The sequence below is a fragment of the Calliopsis andreniformis genome, unplaced genomic scaffold (genome assembly GCF_051401765.1).
Source record: "Calliopsis andreniformis isolate RMS-2024a unplaced genomic scaffold, iyCalAndr_principal scaffold0053, whole genome shotgun sequence".
NCBI lineage: Eukaryota > Metazoa > Arthropoda > Insecta > Hymenoptera > Andrenidae > Calliopsis > Calliopsis andreniformis.
The window spans coordinates 2,277,462-2,283,461 of NW_027480462.1; positions in this window are offsets into that span (position 1 = coordinate 2,277,462).

Below are 6,000 nucleotides of genomic sequence, written 5' to 3' on the forward strand. Positions count from 1 at the left end.
TGCAGATTGAGTATTGAGTATTGAAGACTGACGATTGAGGATTGAGGATTGAGGATTGGTGATTGAGGATTGAGGATTGAGGATTGAAGATTGAGTATTGAGGATTGAAGATTGAGGATTGAGGATTGAGGATTGAGGATGGAAGATGAGGGCTGAGGGCTGAGGATTGAGGTTTGAGTATTGAATCCTGAGAATTCAGGATATTCTATTGAGAATTGTGAATTGAGTATTGATGGTTGAGTATTGAGGATTGAGGATTGAGGATTGAGGATTGAGTATTGAAGATGGAGGATTGATGATTGAGGATTGAGGATTGAGGATTGATGATTGAGGATTGAGTATTGAAGATTGTGGATTGATGATTGAGGATTGAGGATTGAGGATTGAGTATTGAGGATATAGGATTGAGTATTGGGGATTGAGGATTGATGATTGACGTTTGGGTATTGAGGATTGACGATTGAGGATTGAGGATTGAGGATTGAGGATTGAAGATTGAGGACTGAGTGTTGAGGGTTGAGTGATGAGAATTGATGTCTCTGGATGGAGACTTGAAGATTGAAGATTGAGGATTGAGTATTGAAAGCAGAGAATTCAGGATATTCTATTGAGTATTGAGAATTGAGAATTGATGATTGAGTATTGGGGATTGATGTTTGAGGGTTGTGTATTGAATATTGAGGAATGAGGATTGAGGATTGGGGATTGAGGATTGAGCATTGAAGATTGAGTATTGATGATTGAAGATTGAGGATTGAGGATTGAGGTTTGAGGTTTGAGAATTGAGAATTGAGTATGAGGACTGAGGGTTGAGGGTTGAGGTTTGAGGAACGAGGATTGAGGATTGAGAATTGAGGACTGAGGATTGACGATTGAGTATTGAAGATTGAGGATTGATGTCTGAGGATTGAGGATTGAGGATTGAGGATTGAGAATTGAGAATTGAGGATCAGGACTGAGGGTTGAGGATTGAGGTTTGAGGAATGAGGATTGAGGATTGAGGATTGAGGGTTGAGGATTGAGGATTGAGGATTGAGTATTGAAGATTGAGGATTGACGACTGAGGATTGAGAATTGAGGATTGACGATTGAGGATTGGGAATTGAGGATTGAAGGTTGAGTATTGAAGGTTGAAGGTTGATGATTGAGGATTGAGGATTGTGGATTGAGGATTGAGGGTTGAGGATTGAAGGTTGAGTATTGAGGATTGAACATTGAGTATTGATGATTGATGATTGAGGACTGAGGATTGAGGACTGAGGATTGAAGATTGAGTATTCAGGATTGAAGATTGAGGACTGAGGATTGAGGCTTGAGGATTGACGATTGAGGATTGGGAATTGAGGATTGAAGATTGAGTATTGAAGATTGAAGATTGATGATTGAGGAGTGAGGATTGTTGATTGAGGATTGAGGGTTGAGGATTGAAGGTTGAGTATTGAGGATTGAACATTGAGTATTGATGATTGAGGATTGAGGACTGAGGACTGAAGGCTGAGGATTGGGGATTGAGGTTTGGCGATTGAGGATTGAGGACTGAGGATTGAGAATTGAGGATTGAAGATTGAAGATTGAGTATTGAGGATTGAAGATTGAGGATTGAGGATTGAGGACTGAAGATTGAGGACTGAGTGTTGAGTGTTGAGTGATGCGAATTGATGTTTGTAGACTGAGATTTGAAGATTGAAGATTGGGGATTGAGTACTGAAAACTGTGAATTGAGGATATTCTAATGAGGACTGAGGATTGACAATTGATTGTTGAGGACTGTGGGCTGAAGATTGACAATTCAGGATTGAGGATTCGGGATTGAGCTTTGAGGACGAGGACTGACGGTTGAGGATTGAGGTTTGAGGATTGAGGATTGAGGACTAATGAGTGAGGATTGAGGATTGAGGATTGAGCATTGAGGATTGAAGATTGTGGACTGGGGATTGAGGATTGAAGATTGAGTATTAAGGATTGAGTATTGGGGATTGAGGATCGAAGGTTGAGGAGTGGGTATTCAGGATAGAAGAATGAGGATTGAGGATTGAGGATTGAGGATTGAGGATTGAAGATTGAGTATTGAGGATTGAAGACTGACGATTGAGGATTGAGGATTGAGGATTGAGGATTGAGGATTGAGGATTGAAGATTGAGTATTCAGGATTGAAGATTGAGGATTGAGGATTGAGGCTTGAGGATTGAGGATTGAGGATTGAAGGTTGAGGATTGGGGATTGAGGATTGAGAATTGAGGATTGAGTATTGAGGATTGAGTATTGAGTATTGAGGATTGAAGATTGAGGATTAAGGATTGAGGATTGGGGATTGAGGATCTAGGATTGGAAATTGACTATTGAGGATTGGGGATTGAGGATTGAGGACTGAGGAACGAGGATTGACGATTGAGGATGATGGCTGAGGTTTGAGGACTGAGGTTTGAGGACTGAGGACTGAGGATTGAGGATTGAGAATTGAGGATTGAGGATTGAGAGTTGAAGATTGAGGACTGGGTATTGAGGACTGAAGAATGAGGATTGAGGATTGAGGATTGAGGACTGTGGTTTGCAGATTGAGTATTGAGTATTGAAGACTGACGATTGAGGATTGAGGATTGAGGATTGGTGATTGAGGATTGAGGATTGAGGATTGAAGATTGAGTATTGAGGATTGAAGATTGAGGATTGAGGATTGAGGATTGAGGATTGAGGATGGAGGATGAGGGCTGAGGGCTGAGGATTGAGGTTTGAGTATTGAATCCTGAGAATTCAGGATATTCTATTGAGAATTGTGAATTGAGGATTGATGGTTGAGTATTGAGGATTGAGGATTGAGGATTGAGGATTGAGTATTGAAGATGGAGGATTGATGATTGAGGATTGAGGATTGAGTATTGGGTATTGAGGATTGAAGAATGAGGATTGACGATTGAGGATTAAGGATTGAGGATTGAGGATTGAGTATTGAAGATTCAGGATCGATGACTGAGGATTCAGGATTGAGGATTGAGGATTGAGGATTGAGGATTGAGTATTGATGATTGAGGACTGATGATTGACGATTGAGTACTGAGGATTGAGGATTGATTATTGAGCTTTTGGGGATTGAAGATTGTGGACTGGGGATAGAGGATTGAATATTGAGGATTAAGGATAGGGTATTGGGGATTGAGGATCTAGGATAGGAGATTGATGATTGAGGATTGAAGATTGAGTATTGAGGATTGTGGATTGAGAATTGAGAATTGAGGATGGGGACTGAGGGTTGAGGATTGAGGTTTGAGGAATGAGGATTGAGGATTGAGGATTGAGGATTGAGGATTGAGGATTGAGGATTGAGGATTGAGTATTGAAGATTGAGGATTGATGACTGAGGATTGAGGATTGAGGATTGACGATTGAGGATTGGGAATTGAGGATTGAAGATTGAGTATTGAATATTGAAGGTTGATGATTGAGGATTGAGGATTGTTGATTGAGGATTGAGGGTTGAGGATTGAAGTTTGAGTATTGAGGATTGAACATTGCGTATTGATGATTGAGGATTGAGGACTGAGGACTGAAGGTTGAGGATTGGGGATTGAGGACAGGCGATTGAGGATTGAGGACTGAGGATTGAGAATTGAGGATTGAAGATTGAAGATCGAGTATTGAGGATTGAAGATTGAGGATTGAGGATTGAGGACTGAAGATTGAGGACTGAGTGTTAAGTGTTGAGTGTTGCGAATTGATGTTTGTAGACTGAGATTTGAAGATTGAAGATTGGGGATTGAGTACTGAAAACTGTGAATTGAGGATATTCTAATGAGGACTGAGGATTGACAATTGATTGTTGAGGTCTGAGGGCTGAAGATTGACGATTCAGGATTGAGGATTCGGGATTGAGGTTTGAGGACGGGGACTGACGGTTGAGGATTGAGGTTTGAGGATTGAGGATTGAGGACTGATGACTGAGGATTGAGGATTGAGGATTGAGCATTGAGGATTTAAGATTGTGGACTGGCGATTGAGGATTGAAGATTGAGGATTAAGGATTGAGGATTGGGGATTGAGGATCGAAGGTTGAGGAGTGGGTATTCAGGATTGAAGAATGAGGATTGAGGATTGAGGATTGAGGATTGAGGATTGAAGATTGAGTATTCAGGATTGAAGATTGAGGATTGAGGATTGAGGGTTGAGGATTGAGGACCGAGGATTGAAGATTGAGGATTGGGGATTGAGGATTGAGGATTGAGGATTGAGGATTGAGGATTGAGGATTGAAGACTGAGTACTGATGATTGATTATTGAGGATTGAAGATTGAGGATTGAGGGTTGAGGATTTAGAATTGAGAATTGAGGATGAGGACTGAGGGTTGAGGATTGAGGTTTGTGGACTGAGGATTGAGAATTGAGGATTGAGGATTGATGATTGAGGATTGAGTATTGAAGATTGTGGATTGATGACTGAGGATTGAGGATTGGGGATTGATGATTGAGGATTGAGGATTGAAGATTGAGTATGGAGGATTGAAGTTTCAGGATTGAGGATTGAGGAACGAGGATTGACGATTGAGGATGATGGCTGAGGTTTGAGGTCTGAGGTTTGAGGACTGAGGACTGAGGATTGAGGATTGAGAGTTGAGGATTGAGGATTGAGGATTGAGTATTGAGGATTGAAGATTGAAGATTGAGTATGGAGGATTGAAGGTTTAGTATTGAGGATTGACGATTGACGATTGTGGATTGAGGATTTAGTATTGAAGATTGAGGATTGATGATTGAGGATTGCGGACTGAGGATTGAGGATTGAAGATTGAGGATTGAAGACTGAGTATTGAGGATTGATTATTGAGGATTGAAGACTGAGGATTGTGGATTGAGGATTAAGAATTGAGAATTGAGGATGAGGACTGAGGGTTTAGGATTGAGGTTTGAGGAATGAGGTTTGAGGATTGAGGATTGAGGATTGATGATTGAGGATTGAGTATAGAAGATTGAGTATTGATGACTGAGGATTGAGGATTGAGGATTGATGATTGAGGATTGAGGATTGAAGATTGAGTATGGAGGATCGAAGACTGGGGATTGAGGATTGAGGAACGAGGATTGACGATTGAGGATGATGGCTGAGGTTTGAGGACTGAGGTTTGAGGACTGAGGACTGAGCATTGAGGACTGAGAATTGAGGATTGAGGATTGAGGATTGAGGATTGGGTATTGAGGATTGAAGAATGAGGATTGACGATTGAGGATTAAGGACTGAGGATTGAGGATTGAGTATTGAAGATTCAGGATCGATGATTGAGGATTCAGGATTGAGGATTGAGGATTGAGTATTGAGGATTGAGGATTGAAGATTGAGGATTAAAGTTTGAGGATTGGGGATTGAGGATCTAGGATTGGAGATTGACTATTGAGGATTGAGGATTGAGGATTGAGGACTGAGGAACGAGGATTGACGATTGAGAATGATGGCTGAGGTTTGAGGACTGAGGTTTGAGGACTGAGGACTGAGGATTGAGGATTGAGAATTGAGGATTGAGGATTGAGTGTTGAAGATTGAGGGCTGGGTATTGAGAACTGAAGAATGAGGATTGAGGATTGAGGATTGAGGACTGAGGTTTGCAGATTGAGTATTGAGTATTGAAGACTGACGATTGACTATTGAGGATTGAGGATTGGTGATTGAGGATTGAGGATTGAGGATTGAAGATTGAGTATTGAGGATTGAAGGTTGAGGATTGAGGATTGAGGTTTGAGGATGGAGGATGAGGGCTGAGGGCTGAGGATTGATGTTTGAGTATTGAATCCTGAGAATTCAGGATATTCTATTGAGTATTGTGAATTGAGGATTGATGGTTGAGTATTGAGGATTGAGGATTGAGGATTGAGGATTGAGTATTGAAGATGGAGGATTGATGATTGAGGATTGAGGATTGAGGATTGAGTATTAAGGATTGAGTATTGAAGATTGTGGATTGATGATTGAGGGTTGAGGATTGAGGATTGAGTATTGAGGATTGAGGATTGAGTAT